The sequence below is a fragment of the Neofelis nebulosa genome, chromosome 11 (genome assembly GCF_028018385.1).
Source record: "Neofelis nebulosa isolate mNeoNeb1 chromosome 11, mNeoNeb1.pri, whole genome shotgun sequence".
Classification (NCBI taxonomy): domain Eukaryota; kingdom Metazoa; phylum Chordata; class Mammalia; order Carnivora; family Felidae; genus Neofelis; species Neofelis nebulosa.
In genome coordinates this window covers 46,262,581-46,276,540 of record NC_080792.1, presented here as the reverse complement: position 1 = coordinate 46,276,540, position 13,960 = coordinate 46,262,581, and the positions used below count along the sequence as shown (strand labels likewise).

Below are 13,960 nucleotides of genomic sequence, written 5' to 3'. Positions count from 1 at the left end.
TAGTCAAAGGAAGAGTGTTCTGTGTTTCATTTCAATAACTGGGTCATATTCACTTCCTTTTTTACTACCGACAGACGATCTATTAGTCCCCCATCTCCCAACTTTCTTAAAAAAAAAAAAAAGTAAATAGTAATTCTTATTAACAGCAGTGGCACCTGCACTGGGGTGGGCAAATCTGGTCACCAGCCGGTCCCCCTGCTGTTTTACTCAGCTGGCAACATGCTCTCGACCCTGGCGGCTGCTCCTGCTTTGTTGTTCCTTCCAGGCAAACAGGAACTTCATGAATGTTTAGAAATTCTTTTTTGTGAACCAAACTTTGGTTTCAGAAAGGAACAATGAAATTCACAACAGATGATAAACTTTTATACATGTGTTTAATTGCATAAGAAATACACGAATACCATCCTATAAAAAATTTAAACAATACAGAACTGTCTAAATTGTGAACACCCTTTTTCTCCCCCTCCCTACCCATCTCACTATCCCCCCGCCAAAGCATGGAGAAATTGGGGGCATCCTCTTCCCAGAATTAAATATAAAACTGGACAACTTTACTAAAAACAACTACTTTAGATCACTGGAAAATGGTCAAAGACAAAAAAACAACTCATGACGTTTGTGTTTGTTACGATTTGCTTCCAATCCCTCATTATATACACAAATAAACGGTTTGAGTTTGCTTAAGTTTACAAAAACGAGACCCTTTTAAATGTGTTGCCCTGAAATTCTTTTGCTTCATGTTATGTACTGACAAGATTTCTGTGTTGGAACCTACACACCTCTTTTGACCTTTTAATTGTTCTATGGCATTGAACAATTGGATGTATCACCAATTTATTGGGTCGTTTCCCTATTGATTTAAGGTTGTTTCTAACATGTTCTTATTACAAACAATCCTGTAATGAACACTGTGAACTATCTCGGTAAACAGAGGCAAGAATTTCTGTTGGCTAGATACCTAAAGGGGAAACTCTTAAGCCAAAGACTGTGCTAATATTAAATTTTGGAAGACGGTGCCAAATTCTGTCAAAAAGGCAGGAATATTTAAAAAGTTCTCAGGCCTTTGAGAACTAATCCTAAATGCTAGCACTGGAAGGATTCTTAAAATTGCCCCGTCAAAAAGCTTTGTACTTTAGTGCAATACTGAGACTTACAGAATTGATGTGACTGGTCCAGGGTCATGCAATCAAACTCCAGTCCAGGGTTTTTGGTTTCCCAGCCCAGGACATTGTTTCCTACAACGGATCTTCTGGGGCAAAAATTAGACTTGAATTTTGGAGTAATTCTTTCCAGCAAAATGAAGATGTTTCACAAATAATTGAAAACATGTTCTCTTCCTTTGGATTTTTCAGTAGTATTGAGAACAAGTCGGATTTACAAATGTATTTGTAATACATTACAAATCAAACATTCAGAGTGGCAATATAACTCTACAAAGCATTCAGGCAAGTAGGTTCTATACTGAAGACAATGCTGTAAGAGAAACATGCAAAATGGAATCTAATTTCCTTATTAAATGACGTTAGAAAAGGAGCTTGCAGTCCTATCTCCAGATGCCCATTGTTTTATGAAAAATGTACAAAGTGCCATACTAAGCTACTCAACTTATTGCTGCATGACCAATCACCTGAGACTTAGTAACAAAGACCATTTTATTACATCCTCAAGGCAGGAGTCTGGAAAGGGTACAACCAAGGTCTCTCGTCTCTGCTCCACAGTGTCTGGGACCTCTACTGGGAAGACTCAAACTCTGGGGCGATTCGGCAGCAAAGCATGGTCCCTATGCTTCTTTATGGCACAGAGATTGGGTTCCAGGAGCAAATGTCCCAAGACTCACGTTCCAGTAATGGCGGTGTGAGAAGATCAGGCGAGCGCCCGTCACAAAAATAAGTGTAAAACTGAACAACCTCATCAAAACAATCATTTCAAGTCACCGGAAAATAACCAAAGGTAGACAAAAACTTGAGAAGTGTTTACTCCTGAAAACTTCCACTGAGTTGGGTCAGTTTGGTGATTCAGTGGCATTCTTGCCTCGGGGCATCCCCAGCTCAGGTGATAAAGCCCTCAGCTTTACCTGCTGGAAGTGGTGGTCTGGGTGGATGGGCAGATAACCTAGAAGGAGGCACTATGAGAAGCAAGAGAAGCTTAGAAAGGCAGAGATAAAGTCTCCAATCATTACTGGCTAATGCATACTTGCTCAAGGTAAACCCCAGAAAGCCCAGCAAAAACTGCAAGCCCAGGGGATATGTGCACAGACATGGGTGGCAGTGGGACCTTAGAGGCAATCTGGACATCCCTCACTAAAGGAACAGATAAACACGTGTGGAGAAGAAGATGGAAGCTACAGTCTAGATGTATATATGTACAACAAAATGGATAAATCTTAACATATTTGAGGGATAATAATAATTATAATAATAATAGTATCAAGTAACACTTAACATGGAATTTCCTAGAAGCCCCATGAATTGGGGACTTTTCTAATATACTTCTATATATTAACTCTTTTAATCGTCATACCCCTAAAAGGCAGTCTACCAGCCAGGATTCAAACAGAGAAGTATATAGCCACTAAGACACTTACAATAGGAAATTGACTTTCACAAATGTGGGGTTGGCTAAGCAAGTCTGAGATCCACAGGCTGTCGGGAAGGGAAGTTCATGGGCAGACTCAAATTCATGGGCGCAGATGGAAGTTCTCATCAACTGGCAGGCAGGAAGGGAAGATCACAAGAGGATGGAACCTCATTGGCACGGGCTGAAGCTTCATCCAAATGCACAATCTCTTCTGTGAGAGCATGGTAGGCAGAGTTCTAAGAATGACTTTCACCTCTGTACAGTCACCTCCTTTTGAGGGTGCAGGGAATCCATGAATGTGAGGAGATATTGCTCCCGTGGTGATGTAATGTTATCATATATGGCAAAAGGGAGATTATCTGGGTGGGCCTGATCTAATCACATGAGACCTTTAAAAGCAGTTTTCTCTGGCTGGTAACAGATGAGGAAGTGAAAGACTTCAAGCCCAGGAGTGACTGCTGGCTTTAAATATGGAAGGGGCCACATGCCAAGGACTATGAGTGTCCTCCAGGGACTGAGAGTTGCTCTCAAGCAACAGCCAGAAAGAAAGTGAAGCCCTCCACTTTATGGCCACACAGATCTGAATCTGAATAGACTCCTCCCCACAGCCTCCAGATGAGACACCCACCCAGACAACACCTTAGACTTCAGCCTGATGAGACCCTGAGCAGAGAATCCAGTCGAACTGTCTGTACTTATCTAAAAAACTGTGGAGTAATAAATGAGTGTGTTTTAAGCTGCAAAGTTGTGATAATTTGTTTGGCAGGCTTATGGACTGAATGCTTGTATCCCCCCAAAACTCCTATGTTGAAGCTCTAATCCCCAATGTGGGACTGGAGTGTGAGAATTAAGGTTAAATGGGGGCATAAGGGTAGTGCCCTGATTCAATCATATTAATGTCCTTCTAACACAAACCCCCTCCTTTATCTCTCCCCCTCCCTCTCCCTCTCCGTCTCTCTCTCTATATATAAATATAGACCCACACACGCGCGCGCACACGCACACGTAAATGGCAAGAGCAGACATCCTGGTCTTCAGTCTTTTTATCACTGAATATGATGTTAGTTATAAGTTTTTCATAGATACTCTTTATCAAGTTGGGGAAGTTCTCTTCCATTCCTAATTGAGTGTTTTTATCATGGAAATGTATCAAATTTTGTCAAATTATTTTTTTGCATCTAATAAGATAGCCATGTGGTTTTTTCCCTTTTCTATTTATGTAGTGGATTACATCTTCCTTTCATGGAATTGATCCCACTTGGTCATTGTATATAATACTTTTTTTTTTATATTGCTGAATTGGGGTTGCTAGTATTTTAAGATTTTGTTGTGCCTATATTCAGTATAGATCCTTCTCTGTAGTGTTTTCTTTTTCTGTTTGGTTTTTGTATCAGGGCATACTGCTTAGAAATTTGGGGGAGATTTTTGCCACAGTTCTATTTGCCATAATTCATTGCTTGTCATAGTCATATTCAGATTACCTATTTTTTTCTCAAGTCACTTTCAGTAGTGTATGTCTTTCCAGGAATACATACATTTCACCTAAATTACTTAATTTATTGACATACAGTTGTCCATAGTATGCCTTTATAATCCTTTTTTATTCGTTTAGGTTGAAGTTCCATCTTTCATTCCAGATTTAATAATTTGAATCTTCTCTCTTTTTCTTGGTCACTCTAGCTAGAGCTTTACCAATTTTGTCAATCTTCTCAAAGAACCAACTTTTGGTTTCACTGATTATCTTTTTTCTTAAGATTATGTATTTATTTTGAGAGAGAGAGAGAGAGAGAGCAAGCAGGGGAGGAGCAGAGAGAGGGAGAGAGAAAATCCCAAGCAGGCTCCATGCTTTCAGTCCAGAGCCTGATGTTGGGGCTCGAACTCACATGAGATTGAGCCCCAGGTTGGGCTCAATGTGGAGCTTGGAGCCTACTTGGGATTCTTTCTCTCTTCCTCTCTCTCTGCCCCTTGCTTGCTTGTATGTGTGCATGCACATACTCTCTTTTTGTCTCTCAAAATAAATAAACTTAAAAAAAATATTCCAGGGGCGCCTGGGTGGCGCAGTCGGTTAAGCGTCCGACTTCAGCCAGGTCACGATCTTGCGGTCCGTGAGTTCAAGCCCCGCGTCAGGCTCTGGGCCGATGGCTCGGAGCCTGGAGCCTGTTTCCGATTGTGTGTCTCCCTCTCTCTCTGCCCCTCCCCCGTTCATGCTCTGTCTCTCTCTGTCCCAAAAATGAATAAAAAATGTTGAAAAAAAAAAAAATATTCCATGTGCATTTGAGAACAATGTGCATCCTGCTGTTGTTGGGTAGATGTCTATTAGGAGCAGTTGGCTTATGGTGTTATTCAAGGCTTCATTTCATTACTGATTTTCTGCTTGTTGTTCTGCCCACAGCTGGAAGTGGGGAGCTGAAGACTCCAACTATTATTGTTGAATTGTCAATTCTTCCTTCAGTTTTGTCAGTTTTTGCTTTACATACTTTGGGACTGTGTGTGTGTGTGTGTGTGTGTGTGTGTGTGTACACAAGCATACATACAAATATGTGTGTATATACTTTTTTATGTTTATTTTTGAAAGAGTGCAAGTGGGTGAGGGGCAGAGAGAGAGGGAGACAGAATCCAAAGCAGGCTCCAGGCTCTGAGCTGTCAGCACAAAGCCCAATACCGGGCCGGAACTCATGACCTGTGAGATCATGACCCGAACCAAAGTCAGATGCTCAACCGACTGAGCCACCCAGGTGCCCTGTATGTGTATACTTTTTGATAAGACTTTGTCATCACACCTTCCATTACTTCTTTTAGTATCATTTCCTTTAGTTCTTTAAACATATTTATGCTGATTTAAAGTCTTTGCCAAGTCCAACATCTGGGTCCTCTCAAAGGCTACTTCTATTGCCTGCTCTTTTTCCCGCATACAAATCACATTGTCCTGTTTATTTGCATGTTTGATGATTTTTTGTTGAAAACTGGACATTTTGGACAATAGACTGTATCAACTCTGCATATTGATTTCCCACCACCACCTCTCTGGGTCTGTCTTGTATTTATTGCTGTTTATTTGTTTAGTGACTCGATTGGCCTGTTCCTTTGAAGTTTATTTTCCCCACAGTGTACAGCCTCTAATGTCACTTCTCAGAAGGAACATTGTTGGAGACACCTACAGTCACCCTGAAGTGACAGTTGTTTTATCGGGACTCTCTGTGACTGTGTCATTTCTTGATCTCTTTTTTTTAGCTTCCTGTGCATCTGCCTCTATTTCTATCACACTCAGCTATTAGGCTCCACAAATTTCTAGCTGGGGTCTGTATTGTTTTCAACAATGCCCTTTGCCACAAACTGTTCCACAGTCCGATTCAGTTAAACCAGATCTCTTTGCAGAGACAGCCTTGGAGGCCAGTCTTTGAAGATTGTTCCAGTCCCAGAAGAGCTCTTTTTAGCTATCTCTTTCTCTATATCCTTCAGTTATACTTCTAGCTGTACTTCAGGTTAGCCTGTTGCTGCCATGGGGTTATCCACCCCCTCACAACTGCTTACTACCAAACTTCCCATTGGTTTTGATAGCACCCTTACATTTGAACTTTACCACATTCTATTCCAAACAAAACCAATGCCCTTAGGAAGAGCTATGGCATGTCTGTTCCTATAGCCTGCCCTTCTCTGGCAAAACTTCCATGCCACTGCTCTGGAGCTGAAGGGAGGGACAAGGTCCTGCTTCCACTGGACTCACATCCCTGTTCTGTGAGTGATGCATTGGAAGAGAACAGTGGCCCTGGTTTTCTTGATTTGCTTCTCTCCTGACCTAGAACCTTGACCTTATGAATGAAGGCTCTGGTGTTCTACACCTGCTGGGGACAGAGCATCTGCGACCTGCACCTGGGGGTGAGCAATGACAAATTTTGACAGCTTTCTCCTCCAAGGAAGAAACTGTAGCCCTAGGCTGAGAACTGGGGCGGTGGAAGCCCTTCTTGGCCACACACACTCAGAGTGGAGCTTCTATCACACTGAGCTGTGACAGGAGGGATGGCCTGTGACTCAAATGCCACAGAGTCCTTCTTACAGAGATTTAGTAGATTTCCTTAAGTAACTATTTCCCCATTTGCTATATGCCCTTAGGACAATTTCCAGAAACTTTAAATGGTTGTTTTTCACATTTTTCATGAGTTAGAGTTGGGGAACTGAGATCAGTGGAGCCTGCCACGTTAGAAGTGTTGCTTCTGTATTTCTTTAATGGAAATTTGCCTACGGCCAAGAGACCCCTGGAAGGATAAACTGCCAAACCAGGAGACTCAAAGAGAGACCTATGGTTGGAAGCCACCAGGACTGACTTGCAGAGCTGTGAAGACCACACTCTGCTCACCAAGCCATACGCCCATGGAGCTGTGTCAACCCAGAAGAAGTAGTACATTTTCCTTATAGGAAATGTGTACAGGCAGAGGGGTATCTTTTTCTAAATCACACAAAGGCACCAATGTACTTGCACAGCCCCAGAAGCTACAGAGACTTCAGCTGAGGGGTTATGTAGGATGAGTCAACCATCCAGAGCAGTAGTTCCCAATTTTGACTGTTCATTAGGATCACTTGGGGAGCCATTGAAAAATACCAATGCGAGGGTCCCACCTAGACCAATTAAATCAAACTCTCTTAGGATGGGGCCCAGCCATCAGTATTTTTAATAGCCCCTCAGGGTGTTCTAATGTACAGTCAAGATTGAGAAGCACTGATCTAGAGCCTGGAGCCAGGGGAATGGGATTCTTTGTGCCCAAACACCTCAAGAGGATGTAAGCGGATGACGGGGTTCCAGTGCTGGCAGCTATAAAATGCTCTGAGTAAATAGTGAGTAAAATTGGCAAAGTCAGTCAAATTACAGGACATAATTTCTGTCCTGACCAAAATGGCTGAAGTTGTCCTCAAATAATAAAGAAAAAGAGGCAGCGACACCATGAAGATAGTTTCCACACTCCCACCTATCTGTCCTAATTGATACAGTTCATTCAAGCCAGGCCGCTTATGTCCCCTTGTAGTCATGATGACATCTACATGTCATGATGACATCTACAATGGCAGGCTTTGCCCATTCCTTTGGCCACACTCTACTCCACACTATTCTTGGCATGACAGGATCAGAGGCTGCCCTTACAGAGGCATTAATTCCCAAATGCCAGAGAATACAGTGCCTTCTTCTCAAGGACAGGCTGCTGTGCTTTAACAAAAGGGACTCTACTTAGTTTCCAGTATGTTCTGCCGAAAAAATACTCACTACTGTGTAAAAATAAATAACCAAAAAAAAAAAAAAAAAAAAAAAAAAGCTGGTGATGAGAGAATTTATGAACTGTTGGGATGGTCTAGGTCATTTGTGGGCCCTCCTCATCTCGGATGTCCAGGCTTGTAGGTAGTCCTCTCCGTGCTCTACAAATGTTTTGTCCCCTCCCTTCCTTCTTTCAAAGACCCAGGACTCACCCAGAAAGAACCCTAGGACAGTAAAATTGGAAAGCTGTTGGAGGAGATCTTCTAAACAGCAAAGGGCATATACATGGCTTATGTGACCCACTCCCCCTTCCTTTCAGGCCACAGATATCAGAGATTTAATCACAGTGCTCTCTAGCTGTTGACTTCAGCGAGTTACTGCATCTCTGAGTCTTGTCGGGAAATGAGAGAACTAATACCTACCTGACTTATTGGATTAAATAATCTCAATGATCCACTCTGAAGTCTGCAAGGCATATATCAGGTACTCGCACTACTCTTGCTCCCCACCTCAACATGCACACATGCATATGTGCACACACACGCGCCAAGTATACACGCACTCACATGCACACATGTGCACACACAGGCACACACATACACACTCCCTCCCAGGACAGGAAAATAGACAAAGCCTCAGGGAAGAAATGACTTGCTACTTAGTGACAGTTACTAGTTAGCGACAGTTACTACTATCCAATGAAGGGAACTCGATTAATGAAAAATAACAATCTCAACTCAGGATAAATGGCTTTTAAGTGTTACCTGGATAGGTCTAATGAAAAATACACTCTTCCAATGTGTCTGTATCATTTTAAATGTCCTGAGGTATCCCACACAACTGCCCATTCAGAGAAACACGCTAGAGGCCACTGTGTGGGAAGAGGCTGCACCGTGCAGACTTTGCTTGTACAATACAAGGAAAAGTACTGGATTCCTGGGCCTGGCAATGAAGTTTCTTGGAAGGAATGATTAAAAAAGACATTTCTCTCAGTGGCCTTAGTTGGGCCCCCTCTCTTATCTTTCAGTGCCTGGCACAGAAGGAAGTGCCCCCAGGAATTCTAAAGTCATCAGGAGACCCATACATATCTTGAACAGCCTTCCCACTCTCTTCCCCTGCCTTACCCCCTGCATTTTTCCATCTCCCCAGCCCTCCTGTTTTCTCCATTTTTTAAAAAAACTTCTTTATATTTATTCTAGCAGTAGCCTGCCATGCAATAAAAGAATGGGGGAAATCTCATTAAAATTATATCAAAAAGAAAAAGATGGAGGAGAGCTTGGGATTCCTGCAATCTACACACAATAACCTAATCAACCAGAACACACAGGTTAAATGGAGTCCACCCTATGGTGAGCCCAGATGATTAAACCCCCTCCCAGGGAATTGCTACCTTCAGGATACCTGGTGCTGAGCCATATTAAAATGCAGCCATGAAAATACCTCACATTTTAGAGCACTTTTAACCTTCCCACTCACTTTCACAACTATTTATCTTACTGACTTCAGCTCAAGGGCCCCAGGGAGGCAAGAAAAGCTATTGCTATTATCCCATTTTGATAGTTAAGGCAAAGGAGGCAGCGAGGTTTCTCCGAGGTCACCTGGTTAGCGATGGGAGACGCCAGGCTAAGAGCTCAGTCTCGGTTAAAATGGACCCGGGTCAAAAAGATAGCAGATGAGTGACCTAAAAATTGCACTGGCACCTTCCTCTCCCTCAGCTTCTTGTTTTAATTCGACACAAACCTGGGTAAGTGAGAGAACACGGTGTTTGCCCGATACTGAAAGCCAGGGTCCTCATATCCGTTTTGGCCGGGAAACACGGGGGCAGCCCGAAGATCAGAAATCCTCTGTGCAGGGCCACGATCTGTACACTGAATAAACAAATGTCTTACTAAGTTTGCGCTGATCTCTTTCAAAGTTAATTTGTACTAGTTTTGGTCAGGGCATATTTTCTCAATCAAAGAATATTAAAAGTAGAATGAATGGGTGGGTGAGTGGGGTGGGAGGACACTGGGGAGGTTTGAAAACATTTTAGCAGCACTAAAAAGAGGCCCCAGATTCTAAAGGGTTGGAAAGCACCACTTCAGACTATTTCTTTGCTGACCCTCCACTCAGAATTCACCAGTTCTGATTTCCATTCCTTCAGGGGCCTGATCTCTGTTTTAAAATGATAGTAAGCTAATATGATAATATAATACGTATTAATAATTTAATGCTTACCCTTCTTAGGTAATATATGTGCATTTTAAAATGGGCCTTTTTAGACAACACGCTTTAATCCAAAGCAAACTTACCGAACCACTGTTCCTTAGCGCTGACCTCTCACCTGAATTCCAGACCTGTAAATTCTCAGCTTACTAAACATCTCCACTTGAACCTCCCAGAGGCATCGAAACTCAATATGTCCAAAATTGATCCCGCACTTCTATTCTTTATCTCAGTCAGTGACAACAGCAACCACCCATTTATCAAAGCCAGAGACCTGGGAGCTCTTCCAGGCTTTCCTGCTACTCACCCCCAGCCAGTACCTGGGTGAATGCCTGCAACTCCACATTTCCCAAAGTGGGTTCTGGGAATGTCCTGTCCAAGAGGCAGAATAATTTCCCTGATCGAATAAGTTTAGAAAACACTAAGTCAGACAAAACTAAACCTTTATTATAGGACTTAACAGTTCATAATATGCTGCCTTGCACTACCAATATCCACAGGGAAAATACACTGCCCAGGGTTTCCCAAACTCATTTGCCCAGGGGACCCTTGCAAAACCTCTGCAGAGTATCTTGCCAAATCTGTGTATTTTAGAACATGCTTTGAGAAATGGCGTAAGATGAGATATATTTGAAGTGTGCTTTATTATCACAATGTCTCGTGTAGGTTCTGTGATGTAGACGAATCGTGTTATATCAGCATCCATATTTGAGGAAAAAAAACAAAAACACCCTGAAAGGCATTACATGATTTGAAAGCCAGAAATGTGCAAGAAAATATGTCTTTCCAGATATTTATGGGGACACTGTAGTAAAAACATGACTATTATTTTGAGGGCACTTTTCATGAAATGTGTCTATGCGTTAGAACAGGAGAGTATTTGCAGGTGCCTGGGTGGCTCAGTTGGTTAAGCGTCTGACTTTGGCTCAGGTCATGATCTCACAGTTCGAGGGTTCAAGCCGTGCATCGGGCTCTGCACTGACAGCCCGGAGCCCAGAGCCTGCTTCAGATTCTGTGTCTTCCTCTCGCTCTGCCCCTTCCCCCGCTCTCTCTCTCTCTTTCTCTCTCTCTCTCAAAATAAATAAACATAATTTTAAAAAATTTTAAAAAGAAGGGGAGAAAGTTCAAAAGGATAGAGGCCCAACAAATGGCCAACGGCAGTCACCTCTGGGACGGGTTGTTAAAGGGGGAGAAGAGAAGCCTGTGCAGGCTCATTCTCATGTCTGCGTCGTTGGACTTTGTTATAGCAAGCATACGTTACTTTTGTAATTTGTTTTCCTGAAAAATCAATACAGAAAAAAATAAATAAATAAAATGCCTGGTACACTAAGTGCTATCTTTAAAAATCAATCTGAAAGAATAAAAATGCAAGAAGAGCCAAGACATTCCTTAAAAAGTAGAATAATGTGTGAGAAGTTGTCTTACCAATTATTATAATGTCCTTAAAGCTGTAGTCATTTTTAAAATGAGATGGTGGCATGGGTATAGAGGCAGACAGATGACTGAAATCGCATATAAATGCCATACATAGAATCAAGGAGATATGAAAATGTGGTGTAGAATTAAGGTGGCATTTCAAAGCAGTGGAACAAGATAAAACCAGTAAATTTTATGAAAGCAATAGATTAGCTATTTCCCAAATAAATATGCTTGCATTCCTAACTTATTTTCGTACCAAAATAGATTCCAGATGGATCAAAGCTTTAACACTTATGCATGAAGCCATGAAAATAATAGAAGAAAATGTGGATGATTATTTTGGTTTGAAGGAAGCATCTTTAAACTTTTTTTTTAAGAAGAAATGATAAAATTCAAAGATTTTATTTACAATCAAAAGATCATATGTCTGACAACAGAAAAATTCTCTAAAGCAATGATCGTCGCAAGGTTAAAATACAAACAATATGCAGAAGAAAATGTTCCCAACATATATGACAGAGAGCTAACATTTTAATGTATAAAGCCCTCTTGCAAATCATGGAGAAAAACCTGCCTGCTGGTTGATCCCAAAAGTGATAAGCCCCAATTTTTGAAACTTAACCTTAATCAAAATTAAAGTTAAAATCGGAGGTCACAAGCTTTAATAATAAGAATACTGAGAGAAAATTGAGAAAACAAATCACTGAGCAAGGTTTGAACATTTTATTATAAAGATAAGGAAGAAACTGCAGGATATTTAAAACTCAGATACTTATATTTTAAAACTCAGATACTTATATTTAAAACTCAGGTGCTTATATTTAAAACTCGGGTGCTTATATTTAAAACTCAGATAAAGATAAGGAAGAAACTGCAGGACATTTAAAACTCAGATACTTATATTTAAAACTCAGGTACTTATATTTAAAACTCAGGTACTTATATTTAAAACTTAGGTAAAGATAAGGAAGAAACTGTAGGATATTTACAACTCAAAGAAACTAAGAATGTAAATACTACCCAGGTTGGAGTGAAAGTTCTTTCTTATCATCTTTATACTTAATCAGTGTCTTGTCATAAAATTGAACCCTAGGTGGGTCATTTGCAAGAGGGTCTCCTATGAGGTGCTAGTTCATAAATAATATTTTATTGCTACATAACCTTTCAGTTTGAGATTTCGTAGGCTTACTTGCTTGTTAGAGGAAACTTTATTCATTGTTCATTTGTTATACGGGAATGAATTTAAATGAATCCAACAATGTAATATTTAACCCAGTGATTCTTTATTTTATTGACATTATTTTAAATATTTCGAATAGCAAAAAAAGAAAGGGAGGAAAGGAGGGAGAGTGAGAAGAGGAAGAAGGAAAAGAAAAGAAAAGAAAAGAAAAGAAGGAAAGTTTGTTCTAATTTTCCTGCAGTGGAAAACCACCTCTTTTTCTCCTTTCATAAATTATAATCACAATGCAAGTAAAAAAGAATGGTAGTTACAGCCAAAACTATGCATTTCAATTTTGTCCTCAACACGCTTTAATGGGAAAATAGACAACATTGTAACAGTCAGGATTTCTCTTGGTGGAAAGCTACTAAAAAAACCAACATCATCTAAGCAATAAATACATTTAATTACTTCACATGATAAGTGATAGGAAATTCTAGAGATTGTTTCAGTCTATCACTGATGTCAACGTGTTAAGTTGCTATCTCTAGGATTCTCTTGCAAAAATCACTTCCTTAAAAAGAAAATCCAAAGCATCTGAGAAGCTCCTTCAGCTGAGACGCCCCCTACAGGTTGACTCATATCCCCTGGGGCTCTCAGTGCTCACCTATTGTCATGCTCTCCACACTGATCTGTGATTCTTAGTTTCCAAGACAGTCTTCCCCATGAGGCAGTGAGGGGACGCCCATCTGATTTCTAGCACCAAACAAGCGTCTGGTACTCGTGGAAGTCCCTCAATAATTGCTCTTTGCATGAAGGAATACTATAGACACACTCTTAAGCAAGTGGAAGGAGGGAAGCCCATGCCTTTTCAGCATATCCCCTAGGTGCTGCTTAGAACCTTGCAAATAAGTGAGATAAAACAGGGAACTATTCCATTTTACGGTAAGGGAACTCCAAAGGTCTAAAGCCAAAGGCAGTGGAATCATTCAGAATATCAACCGGCAACCCACGTGTCATGAGACCAGAAAGGAGTGTCCACAGAGACACTGGCATTGCCATGTTGGGTCCAGTTCAAACCCTGAAAAATTGAACTCAATGTTATCCACTTCTCACATCCAAGACAATGTATAAAACATTTGGGGCATCCTTCATTCTCTTCCTTTGGGTCTCACAAGACACCCTCTCCCTGCAAAACTAGGCTTTCTCTTTTTTACTCCACTTTCTTCCTTGCTACCCAGCCCTAGAGAGTCCTTTAATGACCCTCTGGGAGGGAATTCTCCTCCAACTTAATTAGCAGCATTACTTCTGTCATGAGAACCTTAGGAGAATCTTAACTCGTGACAGGGTTAGCACAG

The 13,960-nt window shown here is 41.1% G+C and overlaps 1 long non-coding RNA gene across 1 annotated transcript in view; it reads right to left on the bottom strand.

Annotated features, from left to right (window-relative positions):
• LOC131490259 (uncharacterized) overlaps window positions 1-9,682 on the bottom strand; it is a 46,623-nt gene extending 36,941 nt beyond the window's left edge. The window contains exon 1 of the long non-coding RNA XR_009251008.1: window positions 9,560-9,682. This is a non-coding gene — a long non-coding RNA (uncharacterized LOC131490259). The remainder of the gene's footprint in view (window positions 1-9,559) is intronic.
• Between the last annotated feature and the right edge of the window lie 4,278 nt (window positions 9,683-13,960).